Genomic DNA, 26,214 nt, shown 5'->3' with positions numbered 1-26,214 from the left:
CGAGGATGGCATTTTCTTTTGACAGCAAGTTTTGGGTGGGTGTAAGTCATCTCAAAGCTAGGAATTCAAACAAATCACTTTATGACGGACACTCGCTATGAGAATATGAATACCCTGTTATCAAGAAGTATAAATTAAACCACTGCATATCTTTCAATGAAACATGTGAAACTGATTTTATTATGCTCCGCTGATTCACCACAACTCTTTCTTCTTTTGAGTGAGAGAGAGAGAGAGAAAGAGAGAGAGAGAGAGAGAGAGAGAGAGAGAGAGAGAGAGAGAGAGAGAGAGAGAGAGAGAGAGAGAGATCCTCATACAGTATGACAAAGTGGAGTTGTAACGCCGTTTCAGTGCGTAGTAACCTTTATGTAGAAACGGATACAATCCCATTTTGCTTCCAACTTCTACATTTCAAGGCTAAGGTGACCTGCCACCCCGTGTAAGACGATACCCGTATAACAAACCACCCCACTACCCCATACAGTAACTAAGTCAAAAGGACAGGGGAACACAGACAAGAACCTTGCTGTCACCTTGCCGCAGATTATTTCTGTCTCACTACAGCGATCCCCCGCACTGTGTTAGTCGTATCTGTCCTTAAAGGCACAGTGCAGCTCACAGCCTTCGTTTTGCGTTTTTGTTGCAGCTGAGTGCATTTACAGTTCAAAAATCCTCCTATGGTAGTAAAACAAACCCAAAACTACCCAACGACGACATCTGTGAAGCTCGACAGTTTCTTGCTCACGCGAGTGCATACATTAACCTAGTTATTACGTGGTGTTTGGTCGGAGTTCGATTCAACTGAGTGATTCCGGCCTCCAGTTTGTTTCACACAAACTCATGATGACGTCTGACATAGTTTGCTAGTGACGTGTCTTTTCAGTTGTGCATAATGTGTATGTGGTGATCTACCTGATCTAAATTTAGATCCAAAAATAGGCCAAGACCAGCCGGGTCCGAGTTCGAAATTAATTCGTAAAAAAATCGCAGTTCTTGATTCTTTGGGTGCAAGTCAATGAAACCTGGCAGTTCTTCTAACGGATAGCTGCCTGAGGTATTCCTATAAAAGCCCCAGGGGCTCCGTGCACCTGGATTTGACAAGTTCAGTACCTTTAAAGATACTGTTTTTCCCGTTCGGCTCATCCTCTAATGTATGGAAAGCCGTTTGGCTCATAACCATTACACGTGTAATAAATCATAAATACACGTGTAATAAATGATTAATACACGTGTATTTATTTCTTATTGCACGTGTAATTTATCTTTTTTCTTATGCTATTATGATTAAATACACGTGTAATAAATATTTCATACACGTGTAAGAAATGATTAAATACACGTGTAAGAAATGTTTATTACGCGTGTATTTAATCATTTCGTACACGTGTATGACATTTGTATTACACGTGTATTAATCATTAATGATACGTGTATTAATGATTTATTACACGTGTACTAATACTTTTTTTACACGTGTAATGGTTATGAGCCAAACGGCTTTCCATACTAATGCTCTATGATCAGGCCAGGTTTCAACGCTGTACAAAGGATAAGACCATCCCTGCTCTCGGTCACATAGCAAACACCAGCAGCCTGGGTGCTCTCTGTGCACCTTGGAGAGTCGGTTCATAATTTAATTCTTAACCGACTAGTGGTTTTTTTGGGGGGAGTAAATTTAATTAATTACAAATTGTCAAAATTCTCACTCTGCGCTGGCAGCAGACAGGAGGTTGATTGTTTTTTTTTTTTTTTTTTTTTTTTCCCTTACACCTGTTCCTTGTCCCGGTGTGCTCTCACGCCGCCCCGTCCCTGCACTCACTGCTCCAACCACATCTGAATTTCGTTCCGCTGCCAGACTTGTCGATTTTACAGACGCTCCAGGGAGAGATGTCGGGTCGTTGCGGTAGGCTACCCTCGGAAGATGACACTGCACTTCTGCTGAGTCACTTCGACGGTGTTCAGTAGTGGGTCTGTCCCGAGCTAACGGACGCAGCCCACTACCTACTATGCCCCCTACTAACGACATTGACTGCTAAGTCGCGGAGCCAGACTGAGTGAGGGTCCCCTCCAGAGAGCAGACCGCCACCACGTCCCTCCGTCGACCCCCCAGAACGTTACACGTTGAAGACTGACAGCAGAAGTACTTTTCAGGGAAGGATGAAACAGGAACACTGAGACCAAGGTCACCATGAGAGCTCCGGGCATGAAGGGCCACAAGAGCAAGGACAACTTATAATTTTGGATGATTAATGAGATGAGGATGATTATAATGATGATGCTATGGATTTCCAATTTGGTTTGAGACTACGTGACAGGGCAGCACTCTACGCTTACTGTCATAATATATCCTGGTGTCAACCAGGCCCGAGAACTGCCGCACCTGCGGTGTTGGTCAGGTATACAGAACCTGAGCACCCTCAAAGTCGCATTCGTTAAGTGAATGACACTCGGCTGTGTGATTCCAGCCTTCCCATAGGAACCATAGCACTTCCACTCTGGGTAGGAGCCGACCGTAGCCCAAAAAACCCACATGGCCCTGATGGGATTCGAACCCACGACCTCCCGGCCCACAGCCCGATGCGCTAACCACTGCGCTACGGGGGCCGGTAGGAGGTTGATTGTTGGCACGTGTCCAAGTGGAGGGATGACCTTCTGCCAGGTAAAAGCCTGACCAAAGCCCAACTGGTTTGACAGGAAGGACCGTGCCTTTAAAGTTACACTATCCGCCAATAGAAATGATTCCATTTTCGTCAAATCTCTACTTCCATCTTTGTAAATGTTTGCAAAATGATGTTGGTGTCACGTCGTGCTAAAACACTGGGAACTTTGCTACATGTATGTACATGTGTGCCAACATTAAACGCCTTTCTATCGTTAGTGCTACAAAAACGGGACTCGGCGGTTAGAGAGCATTGCCTCGGACAATCATCGATTGTGAACAGTTATTTGTTTCATTTTCTAAACTTGTCCAAAGAATTCGTGTTGTATCACCGTAAATCTACACCGTTGTGGCAACGTGTGGCAAATGCAAAAAAAAGGAAATCGTGTTAGAGCGCTGTTTGTCGTCTCTGTGAAATTTCCCGTTACTTTCGTGCTTCAAAATCCCCATAAGCCCATGAATTGGTTCTGAACTTCTGACTTCAATGTCGCCATTATACTATTTATAGCTAATCAATCACTGTGGAGTTTCACTCATCGCGCCGGCACTGTTTGAAAAAAAGAAGATCTGTTACTTGCAAGGATATCTGACTTGTACCTTCGACGGAGTGTGAACCTTGCCATCAGCAAAACAGTATGTGCCTGCACCCTCTTATGTTGACCCCTCAGTGGTTGACCCCTCAGATAAGACACGAGTGACTACGGGCGTAATAGTGAAAATAATAATAATAATAATGATATATCACTTTTCTATAGAGCAAGTCCCGATTCACAGCTCCAAGCGCTGTAAAATTCCAATAAACACCTCACACATGTGATAGTGATACATGTAGTATACGAGCAAGCACAAAGTGTCTACATTTCAATGCCATTCACACAACTACAAACGATTGCAGAAGAAGAAGAAATTAAAGCGGAGAAGGAGGGGGACAAATTCCATTCTAGACTCAATTAAATTGTATCTTTCCTGAACGAAAAATGCCTACCAAATACCATCAAACAATTAGTACACGTACTACAATTTGGGTCAGTAAAACAAGGGGTTTTAATATCCACAACAATTTTTCCCGTGGAAGAAAAAACGTGAAATAACAGCCCTGAAGAGATTTTTTGAGAATTACAGGCGTCTGTCCAAACTGCTCATCGTAAGGAAGGTGTACTCAGACCCTTCTTTTAAGTAGAATGACGTCAGAGAGGGGTCGCGTTGCGCGAAATAAATAGAGATAGGGAGGATGGCGAGACAGCGAAAATCCCCAGAACACACACACAAACACATCCACGTACAGTTGTACAAGGCTCCGTGGTATCAACGGAAAGGAATGCAACAACACCCGGCCCGATGTAAAACCCCATTCACATGGATTTTACTTGGAACGACAGCCAAAGAAAGAGAAGAAAAGGAAGAAGAAAGACAAAAAAGAAGATACCAAACAGTATATTACAAAACACACAAAAAAACACCAACAAACCAGAACACGTGACAGGAAGCTGAAGTCCCATTTGTGCGTACGAAGACACAAAACGGTTTCAAATTTATCATTGAAGGCGGCCCAGGTTTGCATTGCCCTGTCCTTTTATATAAAAAAAAAATTAATCCCTGCATTAGAACTTCAGCAGCGAGTGTAAAAATTCGGGTTTTGCATAATACCTAATCCTGCGCGGTTTCAAAGGGGCTGTGCGCATGCAGTAAATAAACAAACACAGGTACACATAGTTGGCAAGAGGTGAGGCTACTTCGTTGCTTGTTCTCTTCACCAAGTGTATAATATGTTACTGCAGTTACTATCGTTGTTGCAAAGTTGAACGTATCAAAACCAACCGTAATAATCTTTTTCCCAAAACGGAACTCATATAATATCCAGAATATCACCCCCCCCCCGCCCCCTCCCCCCTACAAATACTTCATTCCTTTGCAATATCACCACTATAATTATCCTTTACTATATCGACCTCACGCACCAGTTAACCATTTTTACTTATCGAATAAACCCATCATGTCCTATCTGGCCGGCACGGTTGGCCTAGTGGTAAGGCGTCCGCCCCGTGATCGGGTTCGAACCCCGGCCGGGTCATACCCAAGACTTTAAAATTGGCAATCTAGTGGCTGCTCCGCCTGGCGTCTGGCATTATGGGGTTAGTGCTAGGACTGGTTGGTCCGGTGTCAGAATAATGTGACTGGGTGAGACATGAAGCCTGTGCTGCGACTTCTGTCTTGTGTGTGGCGCACGTTATATGTCAAAGCAGCACCGCCCTGATATGGCCCTTCGTGGTCGGCTGGGCGTTAAGAAAACAAACAAACAAATGTCCTATCTGTAGCTCTCGTATCTTTGGACAGTAATCACACATTAGTCAATCAGTTAACCGACTCGATTTCACAGTTGCCGAGAAAACTCCTTGCAAATGATATGCTAATGTCCCTCTAGGCTCAAAACCGCAAAATTAATCTTATACGGAATAATAATAAATACATTTAGTAACTAAGATTTAATTATGTAAATTGTTCCATCCCTTAGGGGGATTTTGACCCCCAGAATGGTAACGATTGTAATAATGTTATCCATGCATATAAACTACCCCACTCATCTCCCCCCCCCTTAATTGCGGGGTAAAAACGGTCATACACGTAAAATTCCACTCGTGCAAAAACACGAGTGTACGTGGGAGTTTCAGCCCACGAACTCAGAAGAAGAAGAAGAATCTCTCCCCCCACCCATCCACCCACTCATCTCCCCCGCTCCTTCCCCGGAGTGATCACACATCTGACAATCTCAACCGTTACGTCGGTTTTAACCTCAGTTCGGGAAGCAAGAATTTCTTGCTGTCTCGCTTCTAAATTTCATTTCAATATATCTCAATATTTGACGATCGGGGCTATCTGCGGGGATCAATGAATATATTCATCACCATCCAGAGTAATATAGCTATTAATATTGGAATAGATTATCACACCTCCACAGTGACGCTGTTTGATAATTTCTCTACTACACATCCCATTATCAGTTTTCAAAGCATTCGATATTATCACATCACATACACAGTGTAGTTTGACTACCACGTGTATCGCACCCCCACAACAACGCTGTTTATAATTAATCTGTTACACATACTCTGTTGGTCGCAGCGGTATTACTTGTACAGTGGAACCTGTCTACAACGTCCATCCAAGGGACCGACCAAAATGCTCGTTGGAGACAGGTGATCGGTATGAAAAGGGGAATTATACAGAAAAAAAATACCATCATCGTGTATCCCTTGGGTTACCACAATGGGCAGGTGGTCGTTACCGCGATGTGGTCGCCAGGACAGATTCAACTGTATCACTCAACAAAGCAGACCCCCCCCCCCCCCCCTCCCTTTCAAGACTTCTTCATTGAAGGCTTCCTCCCTTATACAACGCTGCTTTTCAGATGTCCTGTCCTTTAAACGTTTGTACTGTAAATTTGTTTTAAAAAAAAGTTTTGATTTTTGATTTGTTGTGGTCCTAACAGAGAGGATCATCTGTGCCATCACACCCACAGTAAACGGTATTACCAGTACCACTACCACCGGGTGCCGAAGTACAGGCGGTTATCACGCCTCCGCAAGTACACCGTCCATTCAACACGCAGCAGGAAACGGTGCCCTAAATAGATTTGCTTACCCAACGAGCAGGCGAGCGTAGATATGAGCTAAAGATAGACCTGTTTGTACACACCGAGCACATTCACCTGCTTGGTATCGATATAGCGGGACCTCTCTCTCTCCCACAGGCACCGAAAGCCAACACATGACGAGGTTCTACTCTTTGGTTCTAGTTGGTCAAAGATACTGCAGTTTCTTTGAGCTGGTCGTTGTCTGCACTGAGTTACGTGTACAGTAAAGAGCAGCAAATGCGTGATCTGATACCGTGCGTGACAAGTGACACTCAATCTGTTCCGACGTTTTGATTACAAATGTTCGTGTTAGTTTGAAATATATAGGTGTTCAGTTCCAATGAAATAAGCCGTTGGCCTCACAACCACCACGACGACAACAACATCATTCAGCTTTCATTCTCTCTGTTCTTCTTCTTCTTCTTCGTCGTTCACTGAAAATTCTCTCTGTCAGTCTCAGTGTCCGTATGTCTGTCTGTCTCTGTCTGTCTGCCTGTCTGGCTGTCTGTCTGTCTCTGTGCACATAAAGTAGTTCAATATCTTCAGTGATTTCATTGGAAATCACAGACAGTCACAGTATAGAGCAGCAAATTAATAAAGCCACAGTGCTCAGACGGCAGTTCTGTACAGTGGTAAATGCACAACTGCCACATTAATGCCCGTCAAGGCAGGTATACATCAAGTAAGGAACAAGCATCACCTGAGCGGTGCAATCGCTCTGCACGTGAAGGGTGACACACCTGGCAATTGCCAATTCATCACCTGCCGGTTCATCAAAATGGGAGGACAAAAAAAACAAAAAACAAAAACACACAACCTCAGACACATGTATATATATAATTATTCAATCTTGGCATACATTTGGCTGTGTCGTGCCTTTTGTGCTTGAGGGATAGGATCTCCCTGCGGATATAATTGTATAGTCAAGCTGATTAGTGTTAATCCCTCCTGACCCTTTCACGTCGCACGTTTAAAACGGTAACATCTAATTCTTCTTCGATGACGACTGACAAAGAAGGAAGAATAAGAGGGAGAGGGGAGGGGGGTGTATGTGTGCGTGTGTGTGTGTGGGGGGGGCGTTACGCTCTCAAACTTCTTGACAAGAACGTATAAGAAATGAATGTTGACATCATTTTGATGTGCCAGGAATGAGAGATAGAGAACTGGCCTACTATGCACCACAGTTCATAGATAACGTTCTCCAGGGGAAAGTGAACGGAGAGTAACACTATATATATATACCGTAAAATCCCTAGCATAAGCCCACTCCCCCTGTGCACAGATTTAGGGTAAAATTGGGGGGTGGGTGTTTGCTAGGGATAGACCCCTTTGCACAAAGTAAGTTTTGTGCTCAACCGTGTAATTGAGTGAATACAAACCCTGAAAGCATGTTAGGTCGTGTGAGTAGAAGTGAAGGAAAAAAGAAGAAAAAAGGGACTTTGAGGCAAAGAAGGCCAACGAGGACAATCATGAGAGAATTGAATTGAATTGAATTGAAATTTATTTTACGAGGGTGACAGAATAAGCAATGTATACATGCTTCTTTTCATCCGGCCCTCGCCCATAAGAGAGAGAGAGAGAGAGAGAGAGAGAGAGAGAGAGAGAGAGAGAGAGAGAGAGAGAGAGAGAGAGAGAGAGAGAGAGAGAGAGAGAGAGAGAGAGAGAGAGAGAAAGAAAAAAGGACTGGCTCTTCTGAAAACAACACGAGCATAGTCATTCATATAAATTTATAAAGTAAAAAGAAAATCGCCAGGCCTTTGCAAGGACAAACAATAACAACACAATTCCGGGAAAAAGAAACTTGATGAAATGTCGAAATGTCAACACCAATGAAGCCCTTTCTTTCTGTACAGGGAAGAAATTACACGATCGTCTTTGGAAATGAAACGTTAACTGAACTTGGATTTTGTCTTCAAAAGGCCTAATCTTTCTGAGAAAGAAAACCCCACAAACTTAGGAAAAAAAAGAGAAGAGAAACTCGAACAAACATGAACGATGGGTGGGAGTGAGGAGAGGGGACAAAGAATAAGAAAAAGAGGAAAGAAACACGAAAAGGTAAAGAAGGGGAAAAAGATGACTTTTAGAACAGTCTGCACAAATCCTAGTGAAAGTGAGCTTATAGTCTCTTTGAAAAAAGCAGGGTGGGCGTTTGCTAGGTAGTTACCCCTGTGCACAACTTTTGGCCCAAAGTGGGGGGTGGGCGTTTGCTAGATTGTGGGCTTATGCTAGGGATTTTACGGTATATATATATATATATAACACTACTTACCGTGAATCGTCTTCACTATACGAACTCCACCAATTGATGCAAAAAAAAATCCCACAGAATAAGACTATGCGTCTCATAAATCAAGTGAAGAAACTCACTCACCTGTTTCACATACAAATTCCCTAAAACTCACAGTTAACTCAGAGACTGTATAAGCATGTTTTTGGCTAAGGCCAAAAAAAAAATAGGTGTGGTTACGGTAACATAGCCCCAAAAAATAGGGTAGGAAGGTAGGCAATTACTTTTTTTTTAAAACTTTTTTTTCTAATGTGTACTAATTAAACCTACTTGACAGGGAAATAAGTGTGCGACTCGAGCGCTTTCGCTTTCATTGCGTTTTCTGCACTCGTTTTCTTGGATTTTTTTGGGTTTTATTTGACAAATGTAATAAAAAGTTATAGGGTCGGCCCCTAAAAATAGGGTAGGTCGGGTTACCGTAACCACACCTATTTTTTTTAGGCCTAAACGAGGTCCTGTCACAAGGTACACGATATAACCGTACGCTTCAACTCCTCGTATTCCAACGGCTTCTTCCTTTCCAGACCAACAGTTACACACGGACACGATTTGAACTTTCACCCTTCAATATATTGCGCATTTTATACCTCCGCTTAGGTATCTTGCCTACGTTACCTCAATCAAGGCAGTGACTCTGCATGTCTGCGTTGGTCACAAGTGTGAAGTGGTAGGCACGGGCGTAACCCAGAAGAGAATTTATAGAATTGCAGAAACTTCCTCTTCTAGTTCCACTGTTATGTAAATTTCTCCTTTCAGACTTCTAGTCAATTCTAGTATATTGAATAGATCTTCAAGCCTTTGCTACGATCAAATCCTTGAAAACCCAATCTACAAAACTATAACTGCCGTGTACTTTAATGCATGCACCGTTCTGCTCAACAAGTTTCGCTGCACATGAATGCTTTTGAAACGGTCACTCTAGGCTAAGTTCAAACAAGTAAAAGCTTATAAGAATTCACTTTTCTTCAATTTAAACCTCTTCACACTTTGAAAGTGTTTTTGCACCTTTCCCGATTCCTTGCATTTTGCTTAATACACCAAAACAAGATTCTAAGTATGAGCTACAGAACCATGTCACCGTACAGCAGAATGTATGTCTTTATGTATGTTTTAGGTTTAGTCTGCTTGATTTCGAGTAAAGTAAGGAAGCAGCAGCAGGAAAACACACACACACACACACACGCGCGCACGCACACACACACACACACACACGCGCGCACGCACACACACACAAACACACTTACCCAACAACAACACACACACGCACACACACAAACACACCAATTTGCAAGTTACAAAGCCTATCTCCACCGAATATCGAACACAACATGTTTTCACACCATGCACACACAAAACAGGGTCTCTGTTGTCACAACACATTCTTGTGCTAAACCACACTGAAAAACCCCAGCTGCCACAGACGACAATCACCGGGACAGCTTTATATGTGAAGTATTGACACTCTTACAACTAAGCCCAGATGCACGAGGCGAGGCGTGCATGATGAAGACAAATGATAATCTCTGTTACGATCACCGCCAAAGGCACTGAGATGGTTGATGCGGGATACACACTCGCCTGAATGATCTTTCACCTGTGGTTGACGACAGCTAATTTGTTGCACAATTTGACAAATTAGATTCAATAAGAACGCAACTGCCAGGTGCATTACATGATGTATTCGATGCACGTGTTATTACGCCCATTCGGCTGATGCAGACGCTTTTTGACGTCCCTTGTGACTCGATGGGTTTAAAAGCTGCCACTGCAATTAGTTCCTCAAACAAAGCCTTTAATGAAGTAGAAAGACCATGAGAACATCACCTATGGGTTCAAAACTAAACAAAACAAACACATACACGCACAACTGAAAACATCCCCTACATATTATCAGGGACTCTGACACCATTTTCCCTTTCCTCTCTCCAAATATTGTCAACGTTGTTTAAAAAATAACAACAAGAGGCTCACGTAAGAAATCGACACACAGTAACACAAACTCCGTCACTCCGTCACACATACACACACACACACACACACACACACAGAAAACTAGGTGACACGGTGCAAGAGTGCGAGACACTAGATCTAGATCAGTCTGTCTGTAGCCTACTTACGGGGACACGACTGCCAGATGGCCAGATCGACACTGCGCTTTCGACAGCGCTTCCTCGCGCAGACACTGGAAACACGCTGTGCAGATTTCGACAGCGCTTCCTCGCGCAGACACTGGAAACACGCTGTGCAGATTAACCTGTAGGAAATCTCTATTTTTCTGGAGCTACGAAACCGAACAATGTGAAATCGTCTTCTCCGAATCGGCGATCTGCAGCTCGGTGATAACTGTATCTATACCACAATCAGGCGTGGGAATTAAAAATTGTGAAAAAGGCGGAAAATTTATAACTGAAGACGCGAAGCGTCCAGTCGACGGCGCGAAGCGCCTAGCCTAACTAGGGGGGTCCGGGGGCATGCCCCCCCGGAAAAAAATTTCTCCAAAGAACCCAGATGGTGCAATCTGGTGTCATCTGAGCTCCAAGTTTGCCATTAAATTCTGTTTTTAGAATCAGAGTTTTTAGTACAAAAATGTACCAATTTTTGCTTTTTTGAAGAAAAAAATATATACATGTATTATATATGGTTTAAATTTGTAAAAAAAATTGATCTGTTGAGACAAACAGAAAAATGTAACTTGTAACCCAATCTTTGCAATCTGGTTTACTTTCAAACATAAAAGTTCAATAAATGAGGCGGGCGGTAGCAGTGCGTGAACAAAGTACGGACAGTTTTCGCGGGCTTTTGCGCAAAGGCCAAAGTAACCGGTGCTTTTTTTGTGTGCCTCCCCCCTTTATTTTTTCGGCGGACGCTTTTGCATTTTCGGCGGAACAAAAAAAAAATTCGGCGGAAATCCGCCATTCGGCGGACAATTTCCATGCCTGCACAATCCTTCACGCGATTTGACCTAACCTTGACCCCTGACCTGGTCTACATACCACACACGACACAAACCAGTGACCTGTTTTACCCCCCCCCACTTTCTTTCTTTATTTATTTGGTGTTTAACGTCGTTTTCAACCATTCAAGGTTATATCGCGACGTGGAAAGGGGGGAGATGGGATAGGGGAAAGGGGGGAGATGGGAAAGAGCCACTTGTTAATTGTTTCTTGTTCACAAAAGCACTAATCAAAAAATTGCTCCAGGGGCTTGCAACGTAGTACAATATATATGACCTTACTACCCCCCCCCCCCCCAAAAAAAAAACCAAAAACCCCCCACCACCCGTTTTCTTTGGATACACATTTTAACTACATACGTGCCGACGAAATGTCGATCATTGCTTCAACATTTTGAAGCTGTTGCTTGGATAATAACCAGGTAAAAATAGTATTTCGGTGTTTAGTCAAATGTTAAAGTTTCTATCACACACATACACACATACACACACACACATACACACGCACAGGCAGACAAAGTTTAGCATCGCATAGGCTACACTTACGTGAGCCAAAAAAACACACACACTAAAAACAGCATATCCCCTAAACGTTGCTCAAAAGACTTTGACACCCCGAGCCCCCCCCCCCCCCCCAACTCCCACCCACCCCACCCCCACGTGTACCTCAAAGGGTCAGTGAAAACATCTCGTCAACATTCTGAAAAGACTGAACATCACCGAAACGTGACCGAAAACAAATCCAAAATGTGTCACATGGAAACAAAAAAACATCTCCACAGCGTGGTGGAAGTGTTGCCTGCTAGCGCTCCCAAAGCATTGTCATCGTCACAGTCACACCACGACGCGTTTACCGTCACACCAAGGACAGCAGCAACGACAACACCAGCAACAGCAGCGAACAATGCAACGCCTAATTACCCCATCGATCACCCTGCCACTGCCACTCTTTTACCCTACGCTGTCACATAAAGAGACTCCAAGCGCAAACACTCTAACTTTTAACATTGCCAAGAGTCCTCGAAAACACACCCTCAATAGTGTCGAACCCCCGGGAGATATCCCCTCTATGTAGCTGAAAGATGAAGTGAAAGCATCCATTCAACCTTGCCAAAAAACTGATAATAACGTTTTTTAAAAATTGATGTTGCTGAAAGACAAAGTGAAAACACTACAAGAATTCCAAGAAAACAAAACATTCCTTCATCTTTGTTAAGAGACAAAAACATCCTCGACTAAACGTCTCTGTCTTCTTCTTCTACTGCGTTCATGTGCAGAAACACCCACGTACACTCGTGCAAAAGCACGAGTGGATGTTTACGTGTGTCATACCGTTTTTACCCCGCCATTTCAGCAGCCATGCGTCCATTTCCCATTAAGGCATGCTAGGTATTTTCGTATTTCCATACCGACGTTGTCTTATCATAAAGTAGTGTTGCCGTCGTCTGACCTAACACCAGCGACGGCGACAGCAACAGCAGCGACAACATTACAGCCGAACAATCCAACCCCTAATCTGCCCATCGATCACACACTGCCTCTCTCTTACCCCCAGCTGTCATGCAGCCAGACTCACTCTGCACTGTCCTAAGTCAGTTCTTGTCTCTTTACACGATTGCAATCTCCAGGGGGGGGGGGGGGTGCGATGGTGGCGGGTGGGGGAGAGGATAGAAGAACAGAGGGATTAGGGGGGGGGGGGGGGGTGTAAACACGCTCTGTCATGCAATTAGATATTAATTCTGGCACTGTGTGTGTACATGATCGGGAAGGGGAAAAGGTGGGAGCGTAGGAAGGGTGGTGGGGTTTAGCGGGTATGGGGGGCGGGTACAGCATGATCTTGGTTCGGATAAAAAGGCGCTGCCATACAACAAAATACCAATTCTGGAACTGTCCTTCATGTCTGTTTGCACGTTGGGAATAACCGGGGTGGGAAGGGACGGGGGTGGCGGGGCGAAGCGGTACGTTGGGGGTGGGGGTGTACACGCGCCGTGCAACTGTTGGTTTCATTCACAAGCAGCAAGGGGTGCGTGAGTCACACTCAACCTACGCAAAGCAGATGGTGATTGGGGGTTTCCGGACCGCTCTGACGCGACGAGGTCTGCCCGTTTCTTTCCCATGCAGAGGCTGGCATCCGAGTCTCAATGTGTGTGTGTGTGTGTGTGCGTGTGTGCGTGCGTGTGCGTGCGTGTGTGGGCGTGCGTGCGTGTGTGTGCGTGTGTGTGTGTGTGTCAGTGTGTGTGTGTGTGTAACACAAACACAAAATATTACACAAAATTAGTATAGGTACGTTTGACACAAAGCTCGTAACGATCCATGCTGCCGTCCATGTCGAAATGATCCCCGGTAACTGACATGTCAAATTACAAGTTTCTGTCAGATCTTTCTTAATTACCTCCAAATCACTGCAACTACGTATACGTGACCCCGAAAACAGAGAAGGACAGTGCTATGTTTTTTTTAATTTTTTTTATTGAAATGTCCGCTGAATAAGTCATTCATTCTACATGTTGTGATGTAAGTGTAAACAAACCAACTCAGTCCACACACAGAGAGAGAGAGAGAGAGAGAGAGAGAGAGAGAGAGAGAGAGAGAGAGAGAGAGAGAGAGAGAGAGAGAGAGAGAGGAGAGAGAGAGAGAGGGAGAGGGAGAGAGAGAGAGAGAGAGAGAGAGAGGAGGGAGAGAGAGAGAGAGAGAGAGAGAGAGAGAGAGAGAGAGAGAGAGAGAGAGAGAGAGAGAGAGAGAGAGAGAGAGAGTAAAACCGAGATATATATTTGAATTTACAACAACTTTTCCACGAGCTTGTAAATCTAGCTTTTGACATAAATCCTTCTCAGTTCCAAAATGGCAAACACATTAAAGTGTCAAAACGACATTCCGACACTGAACCTGAGGGCAAACTAATCATAACCAACTCGATTCTCTCAAATCGTTTTACAATTCAACAACCATCACTAACTCTACATAAGAATGCATGGAAATCATCAGTTACATATCAACAACTTGACCACAAACATAACTAAATCTACTTCCTTTCATAGAAATCGTTTAACCATTAACTCCACTCTCTTTTGTCAGAATGATTCGTTTTAACACCTTAGAAATTCAGCCTCACACTTCATCTTCAAGGCGCAGTCACACGTTCCCTTGTTTGCATATTCCGGTCGATGAAAGAGGCGCCAAAGCCAGGCGCTAGGCATGAGCCGAATCCAAGGTACAGAGAAATGTCAGAAACTTGTGAAATTTAAACCCCTCGACAATGCCTCGCTTCAGTCTTCGTCTTATTCTCCGCTTTCGCCGGCTGACACTCGAGTCTTCCCGTTAAAACTCGCTCGCTGGCCTGACTGACCAGACGCTGGACATTCTTTGCTTGACCTTCCCCCCTGGACACGGGGGCAAGATAAACTGATTCGAGGGGGTTAAAAGGCCCCGCAAAATCGACCTGACAAAAACACGAGTTAATAATAATAATAATAATGCAAACTTTTATAGCGCTATTCTAGAAAAATGTCTACTCTTAGCGCTTTACAATACATACATCGACAAGCATACTATACACGCACAGGCAAAGAAACCGACCAAACATAACCAACAAACTATACATGCACAGGCAAAGAAAGCGACCAAACATACAATACACGCACAGGCAAGATAACGACCAAACATAAACAAACATACTATGACCAAACATAACCAACATACTATACGCGCGCAGGCAAAGAGAACAATCAGCACATGTAATAATTACTGACAACTAATAATGCATGCATACAATGACAGTCCAATACACAGCCTAAGCACAAGAACCACAGTAGGCTTCTATATAAAAACGTGTCAACGGTACTATTTACACACACACACAAACAGTGCTGACACAAAGCGCAGAAAATATATATACACGTTATTTTAGGCGCTAGGTAGGGGGTGAGGTGGGGCGGGATGGGGTGGGTGGGGAGATGCTGGAGGGGAAATCACTTGCGCTGAAAGAGGTGTGTTTTGAGATTTGTCTTGAATGTAGTGAGAGAATCTGTGTGTCTGAGAGGCAGTGGTAATCTATTCCAGGTCACAGGGGCTTGATAGGCGAAGGACCTCTCGCCACATGTCTTTGTTTGCACTGTGGGGAGTCGGAAGAGTCGAGTGTCGGCGGCGGAGCGAAGCTGACGAGAGGGGGTGTAGAGATTGAGGAGTTCTGACAAGTATTCTGGGGCAGAACCAGAAACGACGGCAAAAGAAAGAGAGGAGAGTTTGTATTCGATCCTTTTAGTGATTGGCAGCCAGTGTAGAGAGTGAAGAAGGGGTGTGGCGTGTTCATACTTGGAAGATTTGAAGACCAGGCGGGCAGCGTTATTTTGGATCCTTTGAAGTCTATCTAAAAGGTACTTAGGGAGACCGGCCAGAAGAGAATTGCAATAATCTATCTTTGAGAGGACTAAAGAACACACTAACGTTTTGGTTGCATCAGCGGTGAGGTAGTGACGGACTGAACTAATCTTGCGCAGCTCTAGATAGGCGGACTTGCAGATGTTAGAGATGTGTTTTTGGAAAGAGAGAGTTGGATCGAGAGTGACGCCAAGGCTGCGGACAGACGGAGAGAAAGAGATAGGTAGTTCGTTGACAGTGAGAGAGGCAGGAAGAGAAGGGTGATTGAGAAATTTCTTGGGACAGGCCAGCATAACTTCGGTTTTGTCACTATTTAACTGGAGTTTGTTTAAAGACATCCAATCACTGAGGTCCGCAATGCAATCCTGTGTCCGAGATACCAGATCGTCAACTTCAGCAAGGGGGGCAGACTGATGAAGCTGTGTATCATCAGCGAAACTCTCGTGCGACAATGCATGGTGACTGATAACATCGGACACAGGGGAGGCATATAGAACGAAAAGTATGGGGCCAAGCACGGACCCTTGCGGGACACCGTATTGGAGAGCTGAAGGTTGATTGTTTGTTTGTTTGTTTATTTGTTGCTTAACGTCCAGCCGACTACGTAGAGCCATATCAGGACGAGGAAGGGGGGGATGAAGGGGGCCACTTGTCAAGCGATTCCTGTTTACAAATGCACTAACCCATTATTTGTGTCCCAGCAGGCTTTAGTAAAACTAAATTAATACCTACTGGAAGATTACCAGTTTCCAGTATGTTAAAATAGGCTTAACCTATCTACTGCTGGACTTACATCAGAACACTAACAGATTAAACTATACATGAATCACGAGACAAGCGACAAGAGAAGAGATTTTTGGAAAAAATACAGGTGAATGAGCAAGAAGGCAGAAAAAAGAAAAGAATTCATGAAGAAAAAGAGAGCATGACATGAAAGAGGAACCAAAAATCTACCTAACAGCAAACTAGAAAGCTCCTGCGGTTCCAAAAACAGTAGGGGCCTTTAATTTCATAACCGCAGTGCCCCACTGCGGGAAGCTGAAGGTTGAGATTTGATGCCGTTGACACAAACTCTTCGCAGTCGCCTGATACAACGAATAATGTAACAAAAACGAATAATGTAATCTATTTAAAAACACTTTCATCTTATTCCTTGTCGGTTCCTGATTCCAAAAACATATAGATATGATATGTTTGGATTAAAAACACGCTCAGAAAGTTAAAACAAAGAGAGGTACAGAAAAGCGTGCTATCCTTCTTAGCGCAACTACTACCCCGCTCTTCTTGTCAATTTCACTGCCTTTGCCATGAGCGGTGGACTGACGATGCTACGAGTATACGGTCTTGCTGAAAAATGGCATTGCGTTCAGTTTCATTCTGTGAGTTCGACAGCTACTTGACTAAATGTTGTATTTTCGCCTTACGCGACTTGTTTCAACTTTGAAAAAGTTAGACTTAGATTAGAAAAAGTGTAAAATAGCTCATAATACAGTCTCGGGTTAGGGTTAGCATCCACTCTCAAAAATCACATGTCACTCACATGGCATGCACGCTATTTGCAGAATCAGTGACGCCACTCGCACACATGCACAGACATATAGACACACGCCGTTATACTCTGATTCTACCCCCCTCCCCCTCCACCCTACCCCCCACTCCCTCTTTCTCTCTCCCCTCTTCTCTCTCTCCGGGCTTTTTTATTTTGTTATTTTTTATTATTATTCAGCCACAAATATAAACATATTCCCGTTTTGCCATTATCCCATTTCGCCCCGATCCCATTTTCGCGACATTTCACAGGCCAAGTGTCATTTTACCACCGTGTCATACCACTAGCGCCACATTCCATTTTGTCGCCATGCCGTTTTGCTGTCATCCCATTTCGCCGCCATCCCTATTTCGCGACATTTTGGATTGTGGCAAAAATGGGATTTCGCGTAAACGGAATGTCTTCCTAGTTGAATAACGCAGTATAGTAGTATAGTGAGGCTTGGCAAGAAGAATAAATCAAAAATGGGATGGCGGCCAAATGGGATGGTGTCAAAATGGGATGTCGCGCTATTGTTATGACACGGTAGTAAAATGACGCTTGGCTTTGTGAAATGTTGCGACAATGGGATGGGGGCGAAATGGAATGGCGGTGAAACGGCAAGGCGGCCAAATGGGATATGGTGTCAAAATGGGATGTCGTGCTATTGTTATGACATGTTAGTAAAATGACGCTTGGCTTGTGAAATGTCACGAAAATGGGATGGGGCAAAAAAATGGGACGGCGGCAAAATGGGATTGCACCAAAATGGGATGTGGATCTAAAACCACCCCCACCACTCAGCGTAGAGGCTCTAAACAAGAAAAATTAATAATAATAAAGGCATGCATTACTTTGTGGAATGGGATATTTTTACATTTTTACAAATCGGGGTTTTAGGTTCGACGTGATTTGTAAAATGTTTTTACAAATCACGGGTTAACAACATACATTTGCTGTTAAACGTTTTTCATGAATTCCCTGCAGATCCGAATAATCCTTAACAAAACACAGTAGGCAAACCTATTACAGCACTATTTTGGAAATATAAATTCGGTTTCGAGCTTGTACAAAAACAATGTTACCAGTTTAATTAAAGAAACAAGATTAAGACTGTTGCGTTGTGGTAGCCTTCGTACTGAATTCCACAAATATTCTGTTGTTAGAATGGGTAAATCCCATAGTGCAGATTTAACATAGCTCGTATTGTGTTAGAGAAATAGATTTCATTGACCTTTTGTTCTATTCCTGTAACAAACAAAAATATTGGTAAAACAATAAACAGAAATTCTATCTTAAAAAAGCAAACAACAATCTAATTTGTATAATTATTCATTGGTATTGTACATAATTCTGAATATTTACACTCAGATAGCAATTACTCTTCTTGTGCTTGCAAAATATGTGTCGGTGTGTATCGATATGGAACTCCATTAGAAACTAGACACATTTTTAGTTCCGAATAAAGGTTTGGGAACATAGAATCAAAGAAAAGAACAAGTTACAGAACGAAAAAGATTGGACCTGATGTCGGAAAAAAAAAATCCCAAAACAAGCAAACAAAACCGCGACGACACTTATCTTAATTCCTGACCATAAGTTTTGTTTCCACGTGTATTTTAACAGGAGGTTTGAAGCCCCACACACATATATATGGGAACTAGAATGAATACCCGCTTCGCCGGGTACCCGGCTTCGCCGGGAAGAAGTACTTAGAGCCGTACGCCGGCTTCGCCGGGTCCGAACAATGGACCCGCCAAGCTTAGGTCCCTCCCAGATTCGTGGAATGGGAACAGCACGAAAATGATTCAGTGGCCATAATGCCATTCCTGACCATATCGAGTCCCATCCTTGTCAACGAATGTAACCGTGTTAATCACCTTTGGAGGCGAACTCCACTCAAACAGGACTGAGCAAGTTATGGCTTCTCAAAGGAAGGCCAGTACATAAAATTACACAAAAGCCGCCAGACCACATCACAAACAGAACTGAACAATGCACAGGTGTTGCTTACATAGAGACACACACACTCACACACACACACACAAAAACACAGAGAAGCCGTATCTATAGAGAGATAGATGACAGTGTATTTTTCGCGTGGCTATAAATTGATTCGACCTTTGCACTTTTACAGTGAGGATAATTTACGGGTCCAATTTACGTTCTGTACACTGCGTTGACCTTCTAAAAATAGTAACAGTAACAGAACGCCGGGAATATATCCGAAGACGCTCAGCGCAGTGGACAGCGCAGTGTAGTAACTTACAACTGAACGGGAAAGCCACACGAAGGAAGGGAGATAAACGCCAAACACTGGAGAAGATAAGGAAGAGTTACTTATAATGGTGAAATGAACACAAAAACGAAAATGAGTTCAGCGCTGCGCGCTGAGAGCACGTGTTGAAATATCTCATCGATGATATTGTGTCCGGGGTGTAGCTGAATACGGTGTCCAAATTTGAAAAAGATCCACCGAGAACTTTGGCGTTGTGATGTGGTGTAGCGGCTATGGTGTGTCGGTATGGGGGCCCGGGTAGCTGAGGTGGAACCAAAATAGCTGAGGTGGAACCAAAATCGGTTCCGCGCTGCGCGCTGAGAGCACGTGTTGAAATATCGACCAGGTTGTGTCGTGTCCCGGGTCTACCTGAATATGCCCACCAAATTTGAAGCAGATCCATCGAGAACTTTGGCCGTGCATCGCGCACAGACAGATACACAGACAGATACACAGACAGACACACAGACACTAGTCGTATATATATATAGAAGCCGAGGCTAATATTTAAAATACACATAATATTAATTCTCACGCACATAAATTTACAAACATAAATATTCATTATCACATACACATTCATGCACCTGCCTGCATTTCCAAAAATATGATGACATTTGTTTTTCCCCCCATAAGAAAAAAAAATCTTATGTATATATATCCGGAGTCTCCCGATAAGAAAAACCTCGAATGTAAGAAAGCAAAAATAATTTCTCCTGGACACTCTTATAAACCCTTTGTTCTTGACCTCACTGAGTGAAGGGTCATTCGCATCATTACGCACGAATTTGTGTGCATCACAATAATTATCAGTCTAGTGTTTCCGAGTGAATTATATTTATAGAGAAAATCTCGATAGCAATTTCAAGGAAAAGCTACATCCGCCACGAATAATGTAACAATTGTTACTGAGGCTAGTTCAGAATAACTTTTTAACACGTTACACTTTGGACGGATATCAGTATAGGCTGTACAGTGGAAAAGAAAGTGTACCTCGTCTTAACAGCCTCCATCACACATCGGGCATGCACTGTTACATTATTCGTTGTATCAGTCGCCGGCTATCTTCCTCCCTTCTCGCTACAAACTTCGGCTGCGTATGTTAAAATGAGTTCTACTTGCACATCAAACATCTTCCAAAACACCAATGGATCAGCAACATTCAGTTTTCTCATTGTTCTCTGTATCTCAATGACTGCTTTCTTTCCCTTTCTGGACATCTCACTCAAAGCAACATTTACACTCAATTTTGTAGTAAACAACATGCCGAGGTATTTGTACGAGTTGGTTAGAGAGAGAGAGAGAGAGAGAGAGAGAGAGAGAGAGAGAGAGAGAGAGAGAGAGAGAGAGAGAGAGAGAGAGACAGAGAGACAGAGAGACAGAGACAGAGACAGAGTCTCTGGAAGACTGACAGTGACATGGACAAAGACTGGCAGGGAAATGAATGAGAAAATCAGTATTTGTGTAAACGTTGACGCGTAAGTGTGCGTGTGTGTGAGTGTATTCAATATATACACATGCACTGTACACAGCGAAACACACGCAACACTAACTCGATTTTATATTAAAAAAACACACACACAGGGGGGTTCACGTGCTCTATGTAAAGTCTCAAAAAGTGGACATCAGTACCACAAACTTCAGCGTGCTTATCGCACGTGCAGTGATAGCAGTGCCCCCTTAGTCGCCTGATAACATACCACCAGGTATACCATACCACCAGATAACAGAGCCCAACACACGTGTACAGTCTCTCTCTCTCTCTCTCTCTCTCTCTCTCTCTCTCTCTCTCTCTCTCTCTCTCTCTCTCTCTCTCTCTCATGTTATTAGGATCTATATATCCCCCCGCGGGTTAGGGGGAGTCCCATATTGGTTGGGACGAGAAAGAATTTACCCGATGCTACCCAGCATGTCGTAAGAGGCGACTAACGGTTCTGTTTCTCCTTTTACCCTTGTTAAGCGTTTCTTGTATAGAATATAGTCAATGTTTGTAAAGATTTTAGTCAAGCAGTATGTAAGAAATGTTAAGTCCTTTGTACTGGAAACTTGCATTCTCCCAGTAAGGTCATATATTGTACTACGTTGCAAGCCCCTGGAGCAATTTTTTTATTAGTGCTTTTGTGAACAAGAAACAATTAACAAGTGGCTCTATCCCATCTCCCCCCTTTCCCCTATCCCATATCCCCCCCTTTCCCCGTCGCGATATAACCTTGAATGGTTGAAAACGACGTTAAACACCAAATAAAGAAAAAAGTATCTATGATGAGTTTTAGTGCTCTACCTCTTTCGGTTTCGTCTCTCTCTCTCCTCCCCCCCCCCCCCCCCCCCTCTCCTTTCCTTCTCACTCTCTCCGACTTTCGCCTCCCGATTCTTCTGAGAGATTTATTTCTCAGAGTCAACTTTGTGTGCAGACTCTCCTCGGTGTCCGAACACCCCCGTGTGTACACGCAAGCACAAGACCAAGTGCGCACGAAAAAGATCCTGTAATCCATGTCAGAATTCGGTGGGTTATAGAAACACGAAAATACCCAGCATGCTTCCTCCGAAAGCGGCGTATGGCTGCCTAAATGGCGGGGTAAAAAAGGTCATACACGTAAAATTCCACTCGTGCAAAAAACATGAGTGTACGTGGGAGTTTCAGCCCACGAACGCAGAAGAAGAAGAAGATCTACAGATCCTTGTGTATGTCGCTATTAGGCCTAACAAAAATAGGTGTGGTTACGGTAACCCGACCTACCCTATTTTTAGGGGCCGACCCTATAACTTTTTATTACATTTGTAAAAAAAAAAAAAAACAGTGCTGAACACGCAATGAAAGCGATAGCGCTCGAGTCGCACACTTATTTCCCTGTCAAGTAGGTTTAATTTGTACACATAATTATTAGAAAAAAAAAGTTTAAAAAAAAAAAAGTGATTGCCTACCTTCCTACCCTATTTTTTTTGGCTATGTTACCTTAACCACACCTATTTTTTGTTGGCCTTACTCTCTTTCTGTCTTCCAAACCCTCCGAGCCTCCTATGCCTGCCCCCCCCCCCCCCCCCCCCCAACACGCATTCCTACCCAATACTACAACAGTTCACATCCACCATTTCGCGCTAACAAGGAGAAGGCTTCTCCTCCTAAACTGATACTGACAGCTGCAGCGAGGAGTAGGGTTCGGGGGATAATGGAGACATCCTTATCACAGGGAAGCGCTCACGGGGCGAAGGTACAGCGCAGGTAAACTTGGAAACCTATGACGATAACGATGGCATCCTCGGCCCCCTATCACACAATCGTGTGACAACCCAGATATGCTTTCCTAAACATCCTGACACAGCAAACCATTCACCGCGATATATTCTCCCCCGTCCCCCTCTCAGGTACCCCCCGCCCCCCCCCCCTCCCCCCGCCCTTTCCTAGATCCTCCATCCCTATCACTATCATTTTTACTCTCATCCCACCTCCTTCAATTTTGTGTGTGTGTGTGTGTGTGTGTGTGTGTGTGTGTGTGTGTGTGTGTGTGTGTTTCAATGTGTGTGCATGTGTGTGAGCGTGTGTGTGTGTGTGTTTCGATGAGTGTGCATGTGCTTGAGCATGTGTGTGTGTCTCCTGTTTGTCAGGTGTGTTTTTGTGCTACCTCAAACATCATCCCCTCCTTCCTTTCCCACAATGAACCACCACCCTCAAAACATCTATCACATCATCCCCTCCTTCCTTTCCCACAATGAACCACCACCCTCAAAACATCTATCACATCATCCCCTCCTTCCTTTCCCACAATGAACCACCACCCTCAAAACATCTATCACATCATCCCCTCCTTCCTTTCCCACAATGAACCACCGCCCTCAAAACATCTATCACATCATCCCCTCCTTCCTTTCCCACAATGAACCACCGCCCTCAAAACATCTATCACATCATCCCCTCCTTCCTTTCCCACAATGAACCACCGCCCTCAAAACATCTATCACATCATCCCCTCCTTCCTTTCCCACAATGAACCACCGCCCTCAAAACATCTATCACAATCATCACCCTCAAAACATCTATCACATCATCACCCTCAAAACATCTATCACATCATCCCCTCCTTCCTTTCCCACAATGAACCACCACCCTCAAAACATCTATCACATCATCCCCTCCTTTCTTTACCACAATGAACCACCGCCCTCAAAACATCTATCACATCATCCCCTCCTTATTTTCCCACAATGAACCACCGCCCTCAAAACATCTATCACATCATCCCCTCCTTCCTTTCCCACAATGAACCACCGCCCTCAAAACATCTATCACATCATCCCCTCCTTCCTTTCCCACAATGAACCACCGCCCTCAAAACATCTATCACATCATCCCCTCCTTTCTTTCCCACAATGAACCACCGCCCTCAAAACATCTATCACAATCATCACCCTCAAAACATCTATCACATCATCCCCTCCTTCCTTTCCCACAATGAACCACTGCCCTCAAAACATCTATCACATCATCCCCTCCTTCCTTTCCCACAATGAACCACCGCCCTCAAAACATCTATCACAATCATCACCCTCAAAACATCTATCACATCATCACCCTCAAAACATCTATCACATCATCCCCTCCTTCCTTTCCCACAATGAACCACCACCCTCAAAACATCTATCACATCATCCCCTCCTTTCTTTACCACAATGAACCACCGCCCTCAAAACATCTATCACATCATCCCCTCCTTTCTTTCCCACAATGAACCACCGCCCTCAAAACATCTATCACATCATCCCCTCCTTTCTTTCCCACAATGAACCACCGCCCTCAAAACATCTATCACATCATCCCCTCCTTCCTTTCCCACAATGAACCACCGCCCTCAAAACATCTATCACATCATCCCCTCCTTTCTTTCCCACAATGAACCACCGCCCTCAAAACATCTATCACATCATCCCCTCCTTCCTTTCCCACAATGAACCACCGCCCTCAAAACATCTATCACATCATCCCCTCCTTCCTTTCCCACAATGAACCACCACCCTCAAAACATCTATCACAATCATCACCCTCAAAACATCTATCACATCATCCCCTCCTTTCTTTCCCACAATGAACCACCGCCCTCAAAACATCTATCACAATCATCACCCTCAAAACATCTATCACATCATCACCCTCAAAACATCTATCAGATCATCACCCTCAAAACATCTATCACATCATCACCCTCAAAACATCTATCACATCATCACCCTCAAAACATATATATCACATCATCACCCTCAAAACATCTATCACATCATCACCCTCAAAACATCTATCACATCATCACCCTCAGAACATCTATCACATCATCACCCTCAAAACATCTATCACATCATCACCCTCAAAACATCTATCACATCATCCCCTCCTTCCTTTCCCACAATGAACCACCGCCCTCAAAACATCTATCACATCATCACCCTCAAAACATCTATCACATCATCACCCTCAAAACTATCTCTTTCTGGTCCTCCTTTCTGACACCATTCCCCAGGTTTCCTCTGAAGTTCCCAAAATAGACACATCTATTTTCACAGGCGTTTTATCTCCTGGAGAAGAAACAAGAAGGTTAGAGGCAGAGAGAGATAGAGAGAGAGACAAACAGACAGACAGACAGAAACAGAGAAATATAGAAAGAGGGAAAGAAATTAAGACAAATCAATGCTGCATAACATTACTGTATCTTCTGGTAAGGTTTGCAAACGGTCACAGTTGACCATGCAATTTTATTAAAAATCTGAGAAAAAAGCTAAATTGTTGTATGTTCGAAGACAGTTTCAATCTAACAATTTTCCCCCAAACTTTTTGTCTTTTCACCTGATTTTTTATTTTTGAAAAGTTCATCTCTCTCCTTTTCTGTCTGAGTGCGCAGGCATGCGTGTGTATGTGTGCATATATATATTCGCACACAGACACACATTATTGCAACGGATTGCAACTTCTTAGGCCAAAAAAAAAAAAAAAAATAGGTGTGGTTACGGTAACATAGCCCCAAAAAAAGGGTAGGTAGGTAGGCAATCACTTTTTTTTTTAAAACTTTTTTTTCTAATGTGTACAAATTAAACCTACTTGACAGGGAAATAAGTGCGACACGGGCGCTTTCGCTTTCATTGCGTTTTTTGCACTGGGTTTGTTTTTTTGGTTTTTTTTGACAAATGTAATAAAAAGTTATAGGATCGGCCCCTAAAAATAGGGTAGGTCGGGTTACCGTAACCACACCTATTTTTTTTTTTAGGCCTTACCATCCTAACCTACTATTATGTTTAAAGTTACAAATTTGCAAAGTTTCAAAAGAAACAGATTATTTTGGATAGGATTAAAGCAAGCTATCAGATAAACTATTAGAACTGAAAGAAGTTGTCGACAATTCACTATGTTCAGACAGCTTTTCAGTGGTACCAGAGACATACATACATGTACACAATGGTATTGTGACTCAATTACATGTTATCATCTCACACACACACACACACACAGAGGCGTGCGCA

General features: G+C 43.6%; 1 protein-coding gene and 1 non-coding gene across 2 annotated transcripts in view; both read right to left on the bottom strand.

The window, feature by feature from the left end:
* LOC138947096 (unconventional myosin-Ia-like) overlaps window positions 1-26,214 on the bottom strand; it is a gene marked incomplete in the record, with an annotated part of 197,757 nt that overhangs the window by 170,310 nt on the left and 1,233 nt on the right.
* Window positions 2,532-2,605, bottom strand: Trnah-gug (transfer RNA histidin (anticodon GUG)). Its single transcript has one exon. It is a non-coding gene; the product is annotated as a tRNA-His (tRNA).

This window comes from Littorina saxatilis, linkage group LG14, assembly GCF_037325665.1.
Source record: "Littorina saxatilis isolate snail1 linkage group LG14, US_GU_Lsax_2.0, whole genome shotgun sequence".
In the NCBI taxonomy this organism is placed as follows: domain Eukaryota; kingdom Metazoa; phylum Mollusca; class Gastropoda; order Littorinimorpha; family Littorinidae; genus Littorina; species Littorina saxatilis.
Note: the sequence above shows the minus strand (reverse complement) of the source record. Positions and strands in the feature narration are given on the sequence as shown.